This window comes from Alexandromys fortis, unplaced genomic scaffold (assembly GCF_014885135.2).
Source record: "Alexandromys fortis isolate MF-2015 unplaced genomic scaffold, M_Fortis_MF-2015_v1.1 scaffold_5, whole genome shotgun sequence".
NCBI lineage: Eukaryota > Metazoa > Chordata > Mammalia > Rodentia > Cricetidae > Alexandromys > Alexandromys fortis.
Window position 1 is genome coordinate 12275969 of NW_026067924.1, and position 19718 is coordinate 12295686.

General features: G+C 42.9%; 1 long non-coding RNA gene across 1 annotated transcript; it reads left to right on the forward strand.

Moving 5' to 3' along the window:
- The first annotated feature begins 1279 nt into the window (after positions 1-1279).
- LOC126501707 (uncharacterized) lies at positions 1280-19315 on the forward strand. Its single transcript, XR_007591782.1, has 2 exons — positions 1280-1411; positions 13973-19315. It is a non-coding gene; the product is annotated as an uncharacterized lncRNA (long non-coding RNA).
- The last annotated feature ends 403 nt before the right edge of the window (positions 19316-19718 follow it).

Here is a 19718-nt window from a genome sequence, read left to right on the forward strand (position 1 = left end):
AAAACTGGTCTTCATGGTTCTACAACTGACTTTGCTAGGTTTAAGGTGCTGTAAGTTGTTCCTCTGTTTTCAAATATCCCTGTGTACATTCTCAAGTGGCACATTGCTTCCTGCTTTGATTTTTGGCCTCAGACAAGTCAGGACTGAAGTTGGGGTGAAAAGTTCACTGACCAGAAGTGCGGTCAGAGAAGCCTGCCTTGCCTGGCCGCTCCCCGCCACCCCCCCTCCCCCCCACCCCCGCAGGAGGAGTCGACAGAAGAAAGACATTTTCTCTTGCCTGCTTGCTCTTGGCTCTGGATCCCGTGTTTGTGACCCTTAGTGGGTAAGGAATGCGCGACACTCCCAACCATCACCGGGACCCACGATAAACCTCTCCTAAGTGTCTGCCTCGGGGTTCGAGGTAGAAAGTTATTATCTGCAGCCATTGTAGTTGCCAGAGATCAACACTAAAAATAAAATAGGAAGTCCAGGGTGCCTTTGGTGTGACCGAAGTGTGTTGTCTGGTAAAAACTGTGTTTGGTCATCTTTGTGTGCATACCTATGGATACTTACACTTTCATAGGGCTCCACTTGCTCATGTCTATGTCCTTCTTGGTATATACACGGCTCCTGCCAAAGTGTTCACACTTGTCAGTGTGCACCTTGTAAAACATGTTGTTACTTTGTTGTAATTGCATTTTTAATTTATATGAGTTATGGATCCCATTTATTCCTTTGTGTCTTCTCCCCTGGGCATTATATTTTCTGTTGCTCCTTCTTGTGTATACATCAATTTCATTGCATTCAACTGCTCATGGTGTGGTTGATGTTTTATGCACGTTTTCCCCCAAGGTCAAGAGTCACATTGGCTTCATGCCATCTTGTCACAAACATGACTGCTGGAGACACATACCTTATTGGAAAATGCCCAGGGAAAGTAATTTTGGATCCAAACAAGTAAATTTACTGTACCATAGGGTGCATGGACACATGCTTGCATGTTTTCAGTGGGATTTTTGTAAACCACTTTCAGACTCCTTCTCACCAATGGGAGACCCCACCAGCATGAGTGTTCTGCACCCACTTCCCCACCAGCACGTGACATTATTAAGCTTTCTACTTTCCCGTCTTTCTAAGATGAATATATTTGTTTTATTTTCTTTCATTATTGATGAGTATGTATTTTTTTATACTTTGCCTTTGAAAATTATTCTCTTCTATAAATTTTCCTTCACATTTATTTTATACTTTTCTGCTGAAAGATTTTATATTTTTTCCTATTAATACATAGGTGCTTTTTGTAGACTCTGGGAGACCTGGCTTGATTTGTCTGAATGGCAAGCGGCTCTCCTCCTGGCTCTTCTGTGAACGTGGAGAACACACACATCTTCTAGAAAATATCTTACAGATAATGCCAGATGCCTCAACATATGTAAGAACACTAATTGTCTTGAGTTAGGCAAAATGATTCATTTAAGATTCATTTAGACTGCGAGAGAGTCTCAAATTGAAATCTGGTTTTCTATTCCCAGTCAGTGGCTTATGCCAACAAGCCGTGCCCCAGGAACTATTTCTCTCTAATAGCTTGGCCTTTAATGTGTGGCCTTAGCCCAGTAACTAATATTAAGGTTTGCTTTTGATTCCTGTTAAATTGGATGCTTTCCTCTCTAAGGATCATACAAAAAATGACCTGCTAACATCATAGATAGAAAGGAAAAGGACTTCTATCTAGGGTTTATTTTTGGTGGTGGTGGTGATGGTGGTGGTGGTGTGTGTGTGTGTGTGAGGTTCTGTTGTATATGCATTTGGTTGTGTGTATATGTGTTTGTCGAGGCCAGACTTTAGGATTGGGTTTCTCCTTTGCTGTACATTGAGGCAAAAATCTCTCACTGAACGGGGGAGGGGTGGGGTTGGGGCTGCTGATTGCTGATTAAGCTAGCCTGGCTGGCCATCATGGTCTAAGATCCTCTTGTCTCTGAATCCTGAACCCTGATAATATAGGCACAAAGCCTGCCTCACCTGCTTGCTCTATGAGTGCTGGAGATCCAGCTCCAGGTGTAAATGTTACAGCTCTGAAGGGAAAGGAACCTGGCAGTCAGGACCCAAGGAATACCACAGTCACACCATACAACACAGCAACAAAGTCATACCGCACAAGAAGCTCACACAAGAGATTGACTGGGAAAAACCTAGGGAGTTGGCTATCTCTGCTTGGAAGAGAAGAGAAAAGAACTGTTCAGCAGGAAGGCTGCATATGGATTTTCGTAGGAGTAGAACTTTCCAGGGTGACCTGGAATTGGTGGGATTGGTAGGATTTTGTGGCTGGATCTTGGGCTTTTTTTTTTCCTCTTGTAGGGTGGAGCTTAGTTGCCTGGATCTAGAGGGGTGAGGGGTCTCTATACTTTGCAGCAAGTACTTTGCTGACTGGGCCATCTTCCCAGTGAGCACCCCCGCCCCCCCCCATTAATGGCTTGAACCAGAATTTGAAGCATGTCTCTACAGTCTGGCTGTGGTCACTGGAAACTTTAAACCATGTACACAGTGGGATTTACACATCACATGTGAGCTGACTGACGGGGTTTCAGAGTGCTGAGCACGGCCGGCACACCCAGGAAAGAGAGAGGGTTTGTCCATCCTCCCTAGATCCTCTCGGTGGAGAGCCTGATGGCTGCAGCTCTCAGTCACTTTAGGTGGTTCTCCCTCACCGAGGCACACTTCCTTTCCTTCCCATGGGCTTGTGGGAACATGGGTTTCGCTGTCTTTAACCCACCTAATTCCCCCCCCCCCCCCAGATAAGGTAATTTGGGACAGAGAATGAGTACTCTTCCTTTTTTTAGGCAGACTGTCAAACCCATAAGGGAGTAATTATAAGACTAATTCTTCTGTTTTAATGACATCAATTGAATAACATCAGACAGTCAAAGCCTACATGATTTCACAGCGTTTTAACACTGTGCATATGAATCTAAATAACATGGCATTTTGCTTGTCATTTAGAGTATGTCTGTGTAGAAGGGCTATTAAGTTAAAGCTAAATTCTTGTGTGTGTGTGTGCTGGCGGCGCGCGCGTGTGCGTGTGTGAACTCACATGTGTACCGGCAATTCTGTGTTTTTTGTAACAGCAGTGGCAGAAGCTTGTTGTGTCTTCTGAATGTCAGAGAGATATTGGTCTGCACCAATAGCCAACACAGATATCACACTTCCTTATAGGATGACACAGAGATGTTCCCCAGCCGACATATGGCCAAGCGAGGCTTTCCTGTCACCATAAAACATAAGACATAAAAAGTGTCTTCTTTTTTTTTTTTTTGGTTTTTTCGAGACAGGGTTTCTCTGTAGTTTTTTTTTGGTTCCTGTCCTGGAACTAGCTCTTGTAGACCAGGCTGGCCTCGAACTCACAGCGATCCGCCTGCCTCTGCCTCCCAAGTGCTGGGATTAAAGGCCTGTGCCACCACCGCCCAGTGCTCAGTGTCTTCTTAACTGTCTGAATTTAAGTTCACATTTCTACCTACCTGTTAGAGTTTCTCTAACCCAGATGTCCCATACACTATCTCATTGGCTAGCACATCTACTATCGAAGGCTCAAATCCAGACGGCCTTTAGATTTCTGATCCTTTAGTTGTTAGCAGTACATTTGTTGATTTAGAGGCTAAGTTCTCCCACAGCCTAACCCCCAGGTATTGGTTACTAGTCTCTCTGGGTTACTTATCTCGTCTCCTTCTTTTAGCCTGATACTTTTTTTTTTTTTTTTGAGAAGAAGCCTCATGTGGCCTAGAGTGGCTTTGAACTCCCTCTGTAGCCAAGGATGACCTTGAACATTTGATTCTCTGGCCTCTACCTTCTGAGTACTGAGATGGCTGCCACACAGCATCGACCACTGTCTCTCGATGCATGCCTCACTCGTCATTACAGTAGCCCCTAGTCTGTTGTTATCCTTCCACGCTCTTGGTCGGAGCATCCCTTGACTCTGCTGTTAACTGTGATCATATATCTGTCCACCTTGGGTGATATCTAATTTCTTTTCCTGTTATTGGGATAAAATATGCTGACAGAAGCACTTCAGGGAGAGAAGATTTATTTGGCTTAGATTTCAAGTACCGTCCATCATGGTGGAAAAGTCAGGATGGCCTGAACTTGAAGCAGCCAGTCACTGATGTCCATATTTAGAAGAGAACAGTGAATGCCTATGCTGCCCAGTTTCCTTTCTCCATTTACAGGTTGGCATCTCCTATCCAGGGAATGCTCTCTGCACAGTGAGAGGATCTTCCCATATCAGCTAATGGCAATCGAGATAATCCCCCACAGGCATGCCCAGAGGGCCACCTTCCAGGTCCTCCAGATTGTATCAAATTGACAATTAACATTTCATTTTTATGAACCTGCCTTTGTCTTCTCATTCATCAAGTTTAGACAGGACCAAACAACTTGAAGTCTTCTGAGAGCCAAGGGGGAAATGAGTATGTGGGGTCATTGTTGCATCTGGACAACAATGGGTGCTCAACTCAAATCTCATTTCCTTTTGAGTGTGTTGGATGTTGATGTCTTTGTCTTCTAGTAACTAGGCCATTTCCTTCTTGTTACTGGTTCTTAGAACTTCTCAAAAAAAAAAATCCATCCCAGATTTTATATTCCCCAATTACAAAATCAGACATAGTCTGCCTAGCCTTGCCTACTCCTTATTCAACATTCCATCTGTATATTTTTGCCGTTTTCATTCCTCTATCTCTTTGGCTTACCTAACTTAAAATTTGTCATTTTCCTCATGGCTGCACTAGAATGTAAGCTCTCTCTAAGTCTAATAACTAAGCTTCCAATCTTTGCTGCTCCAGCCTGAGATAAACGAAGAGGCTTCCGAGTTGAACTCGACTTTCATCTACACAGGCAGTGGGCTCTTGGGTCATTCAGCATCTCCTGCAGTCGCAGCGGGAAATCAGGAGAGGAATCCTGTAAGGATAAAGATTTAACTAAGGAGACAGGAAAGCCTAGTATGATTTGAGTATGAACTGTGCCCCCACAGGCTCATGTGTTGGAACACTTGCTCACTGTTTTGGCAGGTTGTGGAAGCCTTGGGAGGAATATCCGTGTGAGAGGAAGTGGGTTACTAGGGAGAGTTTATAGAATTTATGGTTTATGCCTTCAACCTACTTCCTATCCTCTCTCTACTCATGACCTTCTATATTGTATGTATGTGCATACAACAGAACTTTCTTTTGTTAGACCAGGAAGGGCTTCTTGTCCCCCCCCCCCCTTATTTTACACCCATCCCATTTTTGTCTTTTCCTCTTCTTCAGTCAGAATCCCAGTCCCTGCTTGTGCCTCAGCCTTCACTGTTCATGGTCATGACCCAGACTCCTGTTTATCGTCTTTAGAGCACTCAGGCCTGCTTTGTGTATGCACTGACTCAGCCTTGCTGAAAGGGCATCCCTGGCCCTGCATCTTTCCAGTCTGCCTTTTCTGGGCATGCCGCCTCCCCCAGCTGAGCAATACTGGAAGACCTGCTTTGTCACATGGCCAGGTTTCCCACTCAGTGAACAAAACATAGCCACTTGCTTCTGTTTCACATTTCAAATCCAGCTTTCTAAACCATAGTGCAAGCAGCACACCGAGTCAGTCCATGTTGCAGGCCAGACTGACCTCCATGCCTCTGTGAGCTCTACCTTCACCCTGCTTTTGGGCTGCCGTCTATTGAACTTGCCACTGTGTCTGTATCTGTCTCTAGCATGGTGCTCCTGAGAAAGCTCTCAGTGCTGCTCCAGCCTCTGTAGGATAAGCCGGGCAGCTCTTAGTGCGATATCTTAGACTTGTCTTAGTTGAGCCGTGATTCCCAAATGATTCCTCTGCTCTGGCCAAGGTGTGCATGGACTAAGGTCCCATGCTTCACAGCAACTGTGGTTCTGCTGTCCACATCTCCTCTACTTCTCCATGAAGATCTAGGCTGAACCCACACTGCTGCCTTTCTTAGTGTAATTTATGGTTACTGAAGGGAGTTTCGCCGCTGTTGTTCTTCCATGCCATCTTTACCCTTGAGTCTTTATTTTTTTTTTTAATTCACATATTTATTTTACATTCCAGCTGCAGCCTACCCCATCCACTCCTTCCAATCTCTCTTCCTCATTTCTCCTCCCACCCCCCAATCCCTTCCTTTTCTAGAGACAGTTCCTGTTCTTGCTGTTATGAGTTCCCTAAGAGGACCGAGCTACACAACTGTAACACAGATGCAGAGTGTGGAGGAGGAGAAAGGTGTGTAGGAGCCAAGGGGTCAAGGACACCACGGGAAGGCTCACACAATCAATTAACCTGGACCCATAGGGGCTCACAGAGACTGAATTGAATCTTTCTATTTGACCTCCTTTCTTCCAGTGTTACTCTTCCTTAACAGAGTATGCTTGTCCAAACCACAAAGTTTGAGAATACCATAAAGAAAGAAATTTTGTTTACTTGTTTTAAAAACCAAGATATTAAATCAGGTAAAATATTAGGCACCTATAATTTTGCATTTATTTATTTTCTCTCTCTCACTCTCTTTCTTTGTGTTTACATTTGAGGATAACTTGTAGCAGTCAGTTTTTTTTTTTTCTTCTACCACATGAGTTTTGAGGATCAAACTCAGGTCTTCAGCCTTGGCTGCAAGTACATTTATTTGCTGAGCTATGTCGCAGACCAATGAAACAGGTAATTCTAGCTACCTGGCAGACTAAAGTATACGGACTGCCTATTCCGTTATAGCTGATATGATACTATTGCCCAGTTTTTGGCTTTCATACTGTTGAAGTGAGAGTTTGCCTCTCTTATTTCACCCTTTTTCCCAATCAGAAACCTTGTAGCCTAAAACACTTACTTTACAGGGATTAAATAGAAGCCTACTGCATGCAGCTACCAGTTACAGAATTCTGATTATATGGCTTGAGTCTTTGGGCTGATACCTATAACATCTGAAGTTCAGGGAAAGATCTCAGCAAATGAGAACAAGATTACTAATGTAGCCTGAACACTTGGACCCAAGAAGGGGCGAAAAAGAGTCAAGGCTCAGACGTGTACATTACCAGTGCACACCATAGCTATTCATTATATGAACCTATTTTTAATTTTTCCCTCTGAGATGAAGGGCCAGCCAAGTCAGTTGGCTGAGGTAATTGGAAGCATTGAGAAATAGAAACTAGCATATTGATAATATCTGAAATGTGTTTTAGCTAGGGGTTTTCTCCATTTTTCATTACTCATATTTATCTGGGAGTAAGCTGTTGCGTTTGGACAGCTTGTCTTTCTTCTGTGCCCTTTTAAAGAAACCAGCCAGTGGGAGGAATATTGGCTTCAGGGCAGGTCAAATATAGTTTTAGATTTCTACTGAGTGTGAGAGGAAAGGCAAGTGAATATAATTTCTCAGTAATCTGCTGAGAAAAAGGAGTAATAGAACCTCAATGTTTAAATTAATTTTTAATCCTACAGTGTATATATCTTCATACATTCGTATTTCTCTCTCTCTTCCCCTCTTCCCCCAGTGTGTGTGTGTGTGTGCATATGTGCACTTACTTTTCTCAAAGATTTCCATTTTTTTCCATTTTTTATGAGTACAAATTACTGACCCGGACCACTTACTTACATCTTAAATAAAACCTGAATCCAAATGTGGTCATAAGAGACTGCTTGCTATGCATTTTTGTGTGTATATCATAATTTGCTCTAATTTTATTATTTCACTCAGTAGCATTTTCAGCAAGCCAGAGTGGCACAGAACTACTGAGTTCGGAGTCAATATTGATGTTGACTTTTGAAGCAATGTCCTAACACAGGAATAGCTTTGGAATAGAATTCTAAGAAATTTGGGGCAGATGATGGTGTCTCCTCAGCACTGAGACTTCAAAACCCCAAAGTAAGGATTAGACTAGATGATCCCTAAGGCCTTTGTAGCTAGTTGTGTGTTTGTTTCTTGCTGTTGTTTTTTAAAAGAACTTATGACTTAATTGCACTTCTTGTTTCATTAGTCTCTCCTGCAAAAGAAAACTATGTCTGACAGTGTGTGAAGAAACAGAAAGATCCTGTTTCTAGTGACTGGAAAGATTGCTGAGGTGATTGTTCAAGACAGCCATGTCCTGGTGTCCAGAACACACAAGACCAATCAAAGACTCCCTTTTGTTCTGTGTGATCAAGATTTTACAGACTGGATTATAGTCTAGGACCTGCCTGTGCAGAGTCTTGGGAAGTACGAGTGATTGCTTCAAATTACTATTACTTGTTGTGACTAAAGACAATCCTACCATAACAAGGGCAGGAATGCGCCTATTTATGGTTTGCATTCTGTATCCAGAACACTGCTACTGTGACTGATTCAGTGTGAGGTCAGTTTGATTGGCCCTACTTTCAGAGATGGAGATTAAGCTTTAGCAAGACTTGTCCTCGTGGTGACACAAAGGAGAGCTGTGGCACCCAGTCCAATTGTGCCTATTTGTCCCTCTCTCCTGGGCTGCTTCCTCTGTGTCTGCTTCTATTAGTCCCACCTTTCTTTTTTTAATTTATTTATTTCTTTATTAATTAATTAGAGATTTCTGTCTCTTCCCCACCGCTGCCTCCCCTTTCCCACCCCCACCCCCAATCAAGTCCCCCACCCTCGTCAGCCCAAAGAGCAATCAGGGTTCCCTGCCCTGTGGGAAGTCCAAGGACCACCCACCTCCATCCAGGTCTAGTAAGGTAAGCATCCAAACTGCTGCCTAGGCTCCCACAAAACCAATAGGTGCAGTAGGATCAAAAACCCATTGCCATTGTTCTTGAGGTCTCAGTAGTCCTCATTGTTCGCTATGTTCAGCAAGACCGGTTTTTACCCAGGCTTTTTCAGACACAGGCCAGCTGGCCTTGGTGAGTTCCCGATAGGACATCCCCATTGTCTCAGTGTGTGGGTGCCCCCCTCGTGGTCCTGAGTTCCTTGCTCGTGCTCTCTCTCCTGGTGCTCCTGATTTGGACCTTGAGATTTCAGTCCGGTGCTCCAATGTCGTCCCACCCTTTCTGTCTCAGCTCCTACTTCTGGGCTCCAGCCCTCTCTCATTCACATGAACAGCGCCAGAGCTGAAGTTTACCACCAGATGTTTCCTTGTGTTGTGACTTAATTAAACTTTGAATAATAACGAAGGCACACATTGGTGGGAAGTGTGAAAACACTGTTTACACCTGACAGAATCATCTCACTGTTATGTCTATCAAGGTACAAGAATGCAAATTGTGAAGTGCTAGACAGAGGTGCTTTCTACCATCTCATTCTTAAAATGAAGGCCAGACAATGCCAACTGAGTGAAATGAATTTTTTTAAAGCGCTATTCAATTTACTTTGTGTGCATTGGTATGAAGATGTCAGATGCCCTGGAACTGGAGTTACAGACAGTTATGAGTTGCTATGTTGGTGGTGGGAATTGAACACTGCTACTCTGGAAGAACAGCCAATGCTCTTAACCATTGAGCCATCTCTCCAGCCCGAAAAAAAATTTTTAAATCGTGTTTTTCCTCCCTAAGTAGTCACAAAGCACCCAATTCCTTTTACCAAGCAATTCCTTACTATTGCTCTTTTAGATCCTAATGTCATCTGCAGAATACCTCAATTTATGGGAAAATGAAATGATGTATATAATATTTTAAAGTACAAACACCTTTGAGTTGATGTCTCATGTTACCTTTTATTGTGTGTTTTGGTTATTGCTTGTCACTGTTATGAACCCAAAAGAAGCAGCTTAGGGGAGGAAGGATTTATCTGAGCTCATAATTTGATGGGCTACAGACCCCATGATGGGAAGGCATGGATGCATTTACAGGGGCTTGCAGATGTAAAAGTTAGTCTTGGTAAAAGGATGGGAAGTTCAGGCTGGCACTGGATATGGCTCTGGCTCACTTTTTCCAGGTAGGCTGTAGGCTGGAGGAAGTGATGAAATATGAGCTAATGGGCACATTTCATAGTCGAACGTAATATCATTGTAGCTGCCTTTATGGTATTGAGGGCCCGCTGTGTTTGGTTTGTTTTAACTCCAATTTAAAATTTCTTTTTTAATCTTTGAATTTTAAAGGATTTTGAACCATTAGGATCCACTGGTGATCAGATGTGGCACTTTGGATCAAACCTAGAATCCTTGCATATGCTAGGCAAGAGCTCTGAGCTATACCCTCAGCTTTTAATGATGGTTTAGAAACAATTCTGATTTAGAGCTTTAGGGCCCTTTTGTCCCAATATGGTAGTTGCCAATGGTACCTGACATTTTAAATTTGAAATGAAACGCATCAGCAATAGAATAAAAATTCAGAGTTATCAGAGTCCCATTTCAAATGTCTAGTAGCCACATGCTTGGGACAGCCAGGTGGAGAAGTTGAGTTATGCACCATGCTCTCCATTACAGAAAGTTGTGATGGACAATGATGATCAGGTTCATTCTGTTTATTTGGATAGATTTCTCACATTTGGGAGTCAGATCTCACAGCTAGAAGAGAACCCGGTATCCATTTCATACTTTGGAAGCTCTAGTGTGTGTGCAATAGTTGCGATCGCTACCATTTTCTTTTGCTTCTGAGCCTGTATTCTAGCCAGTTCTCATTTTGTTGCAGATACTTACTGAACCCCTGTTTTGCTTTGTTGTGTCTTTGGCAAGTGAATCTGGTAAGAAGCAGCCTCGGGCTCACACTAATTTAGTACAGGGGCACACTCAGGGCGTCTTGAGTTACAGAATTGCTGTATAAAGTCTCTTTGTAGTCAGGGCATGGTCCTATAGAAAAAATCACCCTTGAAAGCCATGGGGAACTCAGCTGCCTGTCTGGTGGCTGTCTGTCCAAGTTCCTTAAGGCAGAGAATGGAGACAATGGCGCAGTGTTTTCTGGAAGCATTATTGAGTGTATTCAGTCCCAAGTTTAGAATAATGTGTTTGACTACAGCTTTTTTTTTTCCTCAGTGATGACAGTTTCTTTGGTATGAAATTTAATCCTTGTAGTATCTTTAGCATAAGTTTTAAGCTTGCCAGGTTCTTTTATCTGCTGCTAAGCTCTGGGTACATGTCCAAACGCCTATGATTCCTTAAAAAAAAAAAATTCCTCTGATCTGCATGCTGATTTGTTATCAGTAGTAACAAGTAGGAAGTTAGGGGATGTATGTGCTGAAACATTGAACAAGATAATTTATGCTCTTTGAGATCTGGGTGCCTCCAAGCCCAGTTCTCTCCTCTCTCTCTCTCTCTCTCTCTCTCTCTCTCTCTCTCTCTCTCTCTCTCTCTTCTTTCCACTCTTTGCTGAACAAATAGAGATATGGTAAAAGAAAATTACAAACTCTGCTGCTGGCTCCAAGGTATTAAAAGGACATGCGTGACACTGTGAATCTGGAGAACGGTTTTGTTTTCCACTCTTGCTGGTTATTTTTAAAAATGCTTTGTGAAAACAGAAACAAACATTAAACTGAAGCTTGGGAGACAGCTTAGTGGGTAAAGTGCTTGCTCCACATGCCTGATGACCCGTAACCTCCCTGGAACCAACAACATACTGGTTGCACTGACTCTTCCCTATAGACATGAGTCTTAGAGCAATATGGGAGGCGAAGCAAGAAAATCTGGAAGCTTAGCGGGTGCAAAGTGGGAGGAAGAAGACAGATCTTCCTCAAAAAGGTAAAAAGGACTGAGCCAACCCCCAGAAGTTGTCCTCTGACTGCCACATGTGTACCCTGGCTTTCAGGGACCTGTAATCACACACACACACACACAGAGAGACACAATTTAAAAAATAAAATAAAAATCTCTTTTTGGTTACAGCTATCCTAATTTAAAACTGTGCCTTATGTGTGCAGGTTTTAATATGCATCTAGTTTTTTTTTTTTTTTTTTAGGGACTTGTCCAGGCCAGTCTGGAGCTCAGGCTGGTCTCAAACTCAAAATCTTCCCACCTCAGCCCCTGGAGAACTGAGATTACAGGTCTGTTCTAGGCAAGCCTTTTTGCTCCTTAGCAGACCCTGGATAAACATGTCACCTCCTGGAGCCTCAGCAGCCTTCCTTTGAGGTCTATTTATGGAAGAGATGAAAGCAGCAGCCGGGCAGGTGCATGCCTCCAGGGATGCCATCTGAGGCTCCTGTTTAGCATCTATCCCAAGTAACCCTAGTAGGACTAGAACTAGAAAGCTTCGGTATTCAGTCAAAATGGTCCAAGAGGGAGTCTGGCAGATGGACATCAGTGATATTTCCTAGGCTAAGAGTTTTCGCAGTTTAAATTATGACCTGACCTCCTGCAGTTGCCACGCTAGTAGTTAGTTGGTGTTTCCAAATTTGGCAAATTGTTTAGATTGCGTTTGTTTTATAGTCTAGTGTGCTTTTTAAATAGTTTGGCAACTTTAGTTAGTACAGTTAGCTAGTTAGTTAGAGAAGTTAGTACCTCTGTCATTGTGTAAATGATTCCTTAAAACTTAAATAGCCACTGAGCAACTTTTCCCAAGGGGCAGGGGATTTATTATTTTGCAAGACAGCACTTTTAAAAGTCATTTTTTTCTTCTTTTGAGACAGTTTAATGTAGACCAGTAACGTCCAACTTGCTCCCTACCCAAAGATGACCCTGATCTTTTCATTTTCTTCAGTCCATCTCAAGAGTGTGAGGATTACGTGTGTGTGCCACCATCCTAGGTTTATGTGACACTGGAAATTGAATCTAGGGCTCATGTATGTTGGCAAGCACTCTACCAACTAAGCTACATCCCAGGCCAAAGTGACACTTAAATATTTTATTTTAACTTGGAAACTCAGGACTGAAATGAAAAACGTGAGCGCCTTCGTGTTTCAAAGAAGCGGTTGACCCAATATTAGGCAGAGATAATTTCATATTACGCTTTATTTGATTAACCAGATGGGAAAATCAGCACATGTTGATTATCTGTTGTTAAAGTAACACTGCTAAAGTTCTAGATACTTCTAACAAAAACACAAAATATGAAGACAATGGGAAGTTTAATTTACAAAACCATGAAGTCTTTTGTTCTCAATTTCTGCTTGGTACTGTGGATTTGGGGAGAAAACAGTATGTACTTCTATTCTTATTTCACTTGATTTTCTAATCTTTCATATTTGGCCAGCTACTTTCTGAGAACATATTGTACACATGTTCTGATGCTGTTGGAAGGCCCTCTGGGATGCAGGAGTTGATTGAAAGCTCTCTGTTCTCCTGAAGTGGGTGGCCAGAGAGCTGGGGCTGAACAGCTGCCATCCACTCATTGAACTTTTGTCATTTATGAATTATTTTCCATGCCATCTGGAGCAAGAGCAGTGCCATGGCTCGGAGAACTCTTGGTGGGGCGTGCTGATGCTCGGTGCTTACGCGCCTGCTCATTACCACATTCAACTGAAGCTGTAAAATCTTCATTTGAGCATGTGACTCCGCAAGCCAGAGTCATTTCTCTAAGTGTTTTGAAAGACACCAGCTCCATCTCTCCCAACATCCCCTCACCCCTACTCTTTCCCTTCCAGTGACTACAACCTGCCCATTCTTGGTTCCGGTGGAAAAAAATACATCAATCCCAGAGTCCCTATGAGGTTTCTTGTTTGATGACATAGTCAGAAATCCTTCTCTCATTAACCCCGAGTTGCTGTCTGGATATGATGTTTTCTTGGTAGGCAAAATTAAGCTTCCATTCTTGTCCCCTATTAAAATAATAATAATAGACACAGGTCATAAACTCAAGGTCTGAAATGAATTCATATTAAGGGAAGAACGCTGTGGCGTGTCTGCTGTTCTGGTTGGGAGTTTCATTAATCCAAAGATTTGTGCTGGCAGCAGACGCAGTGCCTGGTGCTTCCAGTGCAGATGGTGGGGGTTGTAGCAAGGCCACCAGCAGGAGGTGTTTGAACTGCTCCAGTAGCTGCTGTCAGACAGCAGCTCATGGAAAAACACCACCAACCCTTCACTCCCCAAATGGGTAGTATTGATTTAAGGGAGCACCTCTCCGCAGCCCCCTTCCTGGCAGCCTGTTTACCTAATGAGTTCTGCTTTGGTGTCCCTCACAGAGGCTGGGAAACCACAGAGCGAGTGAGAAGAGTCAGAAACCAAGACAAACGATGTCTTCAATGAGAAAAGCCGAAGCCGACACCGAACAGGGAGAATCGTCCTGACGCTGAGACGCTGTTAGGGAGAACCGCAGTGGCCGTGCCATAGTTGGAGCGAAGGAGTCTGGACACAGAAGTCTTTATCCTGTTTCCATGCCCGAGGGCATGCACATTTCGACAAGCTTGGATGTCATTGGCACAGGAAGTGGAGCATATGCTTAAATATGGATTTCCTTTGCTATTTGGAGACCCTTTCCCTGGTTTGCTGTTTCGGTGGGCTGCCACTACGCTCCATTTGGTTGTCTTGGATGGAGTATCTCTTACCGTGGATCTTACAGCTCCAAGCCTGGTGGCACCCGGCCACGATGAGAGCAAGGAGAAGACCCCCTCCTGAGGGTTTTCAAGTTCTGGCTGTCTGGGGCCTCCATAGTCCTCCCTCCTTCTGGAACACCAGACCCCAGGTTGAGCCCAGCTTCTTAGTGGAGAAACAGGACATATAATGAATGCTAGAACTTCATCGAGGAGGCTGTCTCAGTTAGATTTCTATTGCTGTGATAAAGTGCCATGGCCAAGGCAGCTTACAAAAAAAAAAAAAAAAAAAAAAAAAAAGAGTCTTATTTTGGCTTATGGTTTCAGACGGTTAGAGTTCATGTTGGTGCAGTGAAGATAGAGCTGAGTGCTTACATCTTGATCTACAACTGAAAGAGACAGAAAGAAAGAGAGAGAGAGAGAGAGACAGAGAGAGGATACACACCAAGACCAGTAGGAGTCTTTTGAAACCTCAGAGCCTACTCCCAGTGACGTATCTTCTTCAACAAGGCAGAATCCTCCTGATCTTTTGCAAACAGTTCCACCAATTGGAGACCAAGTATTCAGATATATGAGCCTTTGAGGCTACTCTCACAGAAATCATCACGAGAGATAAAGAAGGGCCCCAGTGAGTCGGAAGCGTGGGGCAGTATCGTCAGTTGCAGTTCTCCGGGTCAGAAGTATCTCTGAGATCTCCATGTTGAACTCCAAACAAGGCTCCACCATTCACAGCTGCTTCTTTTGTGCTTTGGGAGCCTGCAGTGAGTCCAGGAGGGAACCACGCAGATGGTCATTCGCCGTGACTGAGAACTTCCACCCAGTGCGCCAGTGACTGAAGTGAACGACGGCCTGAAATCCTGCGTGTCAAGAGCCGCAGATCTGTTCCAGTGGCCACTGGCTACATGGCTGGTTGTGGTGCATAGGCTCTCAACAGGTGCTGCCCAAACCATTTAGCCTTGTAATGTGATAATGGCCTGCTGGTGTGAGAAAGGATGGCTTGCGACCAACTGAGGGGAAGGAAGGTGATCTTTCTGTTGATGTTGTTCTAAATCTGTATCACAGCTTGGTTCGACTACACCATCTCATAAATCATAGTGAGCTGTATGTTTCAAGAAATCGGTGGGTAAAATGTTCTTTATGGGCACGCTGGGCCCCTCACTGAGGTTACTTCTCAGATAATGCCTCTTACTTCACGTCGGTTTTCTTTTACCCTGTAACTGGTGTATCTGTCATTTTTCCTGCACCGGGTTGTGGCTGAAGAGTCAGAAGAGTCAGGGCTCGAGGTTAAATAACAATTCTGCTGGTTTGGGACTTTGTCACATCCAAGGAGTCTTTTCTCTGCAGCAAGGTCTCAGGCTCCTTTTTGTTTGTTTGTTTGTTTTTTGTAAGATGGGAACTAAAGGGCCAGCAAGATCGCTCAGAAGGACAAGACATTTTCCTGCCAAGGTCAAACCTCTCTAAGGCCCCACGAGGTGGAAGGAAAGAAGTTACTTCCTTTGGCCTTCACAAGTGCACCACTGCACTTAGGGACTCATATGCATACACACCCAAAACCAATCCAAAAAGTACATTTCATGGAAATAAAATATTCTCACATTTTTGCTTTGTTGTGAAGATTCTTGTCTGAGCAGGTATACGGGGAAGTCTGGGAATGGATTGTCATATGAATACTTGTTTTTGTTTGGCAATCTGCAATATAATAGTATTCATTCATCGAGCAGAAGGATGGAGGACAAAACCCTGCCCCTGGGGACCTTCTGTAGGCTGCCACTGACTAGACGGTGATGGCAGTCTGGTTCGCCTGTTTCGTAGCCTAACACACTGCCCACATGCCCTTCCATCATGAGTTTGAAGTCATCAGGAGGGCCATTGTCTGACTCCTCACTTTCGCCCAAACAGATCCTGTCCACTGTGGTTCCTCAATCTGCCAGGCTGTTTGCCTTGTCAAAGGAGGAGATGAGGTTAGCTTTGTCCCCGTGGAGCCTCGCCTTTCTGTGTTGTCATGGCCCACTCTCTCAGCTCTCTTCCAGGATCGTGTCCAGGAGCAACAGTCAAAGCACTGGTGTCACGTGGGATGTTCCTGCCACTTCTGTTCTTCCATGCTATTGTTTTGAAACCAGGAGCTTTGTTCTCCTCATCTTTAGTCTTCTGGTACCAGATCTGCTTTTCCCACCAGGATTTATGACAAAGGACGGTCAGGAGCCACCTCTTTCAGGTCCAGGTGGCATTCACAGTGTGTTTTGATCCCTCCACTCATTTTCGCTGAGCACTGTGAAATCAGCATGGGTTGTGTTTGCCCTTGTAACATCACCATGGCTAAAGGCTTCATGTTGAAAAGACCATAGAATGTGTTCTGATACATGATCAATGCATCTAAAAATACAGTGTTGCTTTCAGTCCCCCTGGGAAAACAAAACCAACCTTATAAAAGGGCAGTATGCTATTAAGTATATTGTAATACTTTGTTATGGCTAGCAAAATTATATGCTTCATTGTTGAAAAGTCTAAATTTAAAGAGATATTTGGGGGGTTGGAGATGTAACTCAGTTTGTAGAATACTTGTCTGGTATGCAAAATGTCTTTTTTTTTTTTTCACCAGAATCTCATAGATCAGGCATGAAGGTATACACACACACACACACACACACACACACACACACACGTATATACATAATCTTAACACTTCAGATGTGTGGAGGCAAGATAAGAGGTTCAAGGTCATCTTTAGCTACATAATGAGTCCAAGGTTAGCAAGTATGTGAGAGCTTGGAGACAGACAGAAACACACACACACACACTGGGGCTGGGAGGATGGAAGTTGAAATTGATTTGGTGTTAAAAAGCTCAAAGTCCATTTGAGGCCAGCCTGGCCTACATAGTGAGTTCTAGGCTACCCAGAGTTACATATTGAGATTCTGTGTAAAACAAAAGCAAAAGCAAACCAAATGAACAGAAACAACCAAAATAAGCTCAAAGGCCATTACATGGAGTTTTTAACTTTGTGTAGCTCCGTGTTAACATGAACAAAATAGCTTAATTTGAAATTATTTCCTAATTATAAATATAATAGTACCAATACAAATGTCTATTTAGTAAATAAATACTGTATTTTTGTCTTATGTTGGATGTTTGACATGCTTAATTTTGTATAACGTAATTATTGGGTAAGATAGGGTTCGCGATGAGAAACAGTCTTAGGCAGCCTGTGAACGATGGGCAGATGAGCAGGACTTGAATTTAGATCTCTTGGTGCAGACTCTAAGCTCTTATTCTGTTCCAGCGTGACTTAGAGTGATGCTTGACTTTTAAATCTTTATTTTCTGGCATCCAAATGACTGTGCGGAGTGACCTCCGACTTACACTCTGGTGGTGGGGATCACTTTAATATGGCTGTATGATTATAAGCTAATTGCTGTGTAGGAATACTATATACACTTCAGATTCAAAGAAATTTCCCAGGGAAACAAAGAGCTGCCTCTCTTCATTGCTAGAAGACTTTGCCATGTTTCTTACAAATGTGTTGATACATTTCCCCTCTACATACTTATCCATCAAAGCCTGGTGTTTTCCACTGCTAAGGCTGGGGCACCTGACGGAAAGCCATTCTCCTCTGTCATTTTGTCAGGAATTGGTCATAAAGATGGGTTAATTTCTTTAGGCAAGCTCTGAAACTTAGTTTTATGAAAATAAAAATTGCGGTAATAATATTTCACGATCTGTAAGAACAGAAGGCTTTGTCCCTCTTCCCGTAGTAAGGATTAATTTCTGGAGGTTTGAGCATATATAGTTCAGTGGTAGGGTGTTTGTCTGGCATGCCGCAGACCATGTCTCCCACCCACCAGCATCACATACAAAGCAGAAAGAAAAGAAAGAAAACGTCTTCCCAGGACAAAGCGCTTCAAGCTACTTTCTTCCTTTCACTACAACACTGATCTCAATGCCAGATGTCATAAAATGCCTTAGATAAAGAGGGTGCTCTGTTTCCCAAAGCTTGGTTTGGCATTGAAACCATTTTAATAGGGAACTGTATAAGAAAATCTAATATAATGCCTAAAAAAGGTACAGTTGTAGACCTGGTGGACGAGGTTGCCTTCTGGCTTGAGTTCAGGGTTTTTGTAAGAAAGTCCAAAAGAAGCCTTGGCTGCTAGAGACAGGATCTCAGATGTATAATTCAAACCAGCCTTGAGCTCTCGGTGATCCTTCTGCTTTGGTTCCTTCAGTGCTGGGATCACAGGCATGAGCCACTTAGGCCTTGCTCAAAAACATCTTTGGAAAGGGACATTTTCATTAGCCCAGGTTTGTCAAAGTAGCGTTTGTTCCAGTAGGAATGCAATCAAGTCAGTATATTGCCTGCTCCTATCTTGCCATAGTCTGTTGTTAGCAGGCCGTAGACCAGGGGCTGGATCCGTGGAGCCTTAGATGAAGAGGTGACTATTAGCTCCTGAATAATCGTGATGATTACAGCTGAAACTGGGAAACACAGCTTCCACAACACTTACAGAACCACATTTTTAAAAGTCTAAAAGTTAGGCCTTTACTGTCCTCTCTACTGAGCTGTTTGGTGCCAAGTATTTGTGAAAATTTATGTTTCTTTGGTGCGTGTTTATCTCTGAGCTGAAAAATTTTAAACCATTTTTAGCCCCTTCCTTCAAGGATATTGCTTGGCTTTTTGATTTACACAAATTATATTATGTAGGTCAAAGCCTCGACTAGAAACTCATCTAAATAAGGTTTACCTTGGAATCCCATGTTTAAACAGCACTGGAAAGAAATTTGCTTAGCTCAATGGTTTTCACCAAAAGTAAGATAGTCAGTGCTGAGTATTTATTTTGTTTGAATTTTTCAGTACTTTTAAGGTATAGCCCATTTTAGGAATAGAAAAGTGCATTTTTAACACTCGTTTCTCCTGTGATGTATTAGACAATGTTTGGACAAAAATGTTTATATTTTTATTGTACACAACTTTTTAACATAATAAATCTTGTGTTTAGACGATCTCTTTTGCTAGTCATTTCTTTGTACAGATGTCCTGTACAGCTTCCCCCAGCATAAGTTTTAAACTTCTTCCTTCATTTTTTCTTTTCTTTTTTTTTTTTTTTTTTTTTTTGCTATCTTGTATCCCTTCATTTCCAGAGGTAAAGGAAGTCATTAGCATTTGTTTAAAAAGAATGTTGTGGCTCTTAACATCGGAGTGTATTTATTTCATTGTCCTTTAGTCAACACTTGGGGTGAAAAGAATACTCAAGTCCCTAAAAATAAATTGCTTATTCATTTTCCCATGAGAAGTAATGTACCCTTCACCTAATTAAAAACATTTTTTTTTAGTTTGTCTTTCCTCACTCAGGCCTACTATAAATGACTGATATTTTGAATCAACTTAGCCACCATGAAGGTAGTT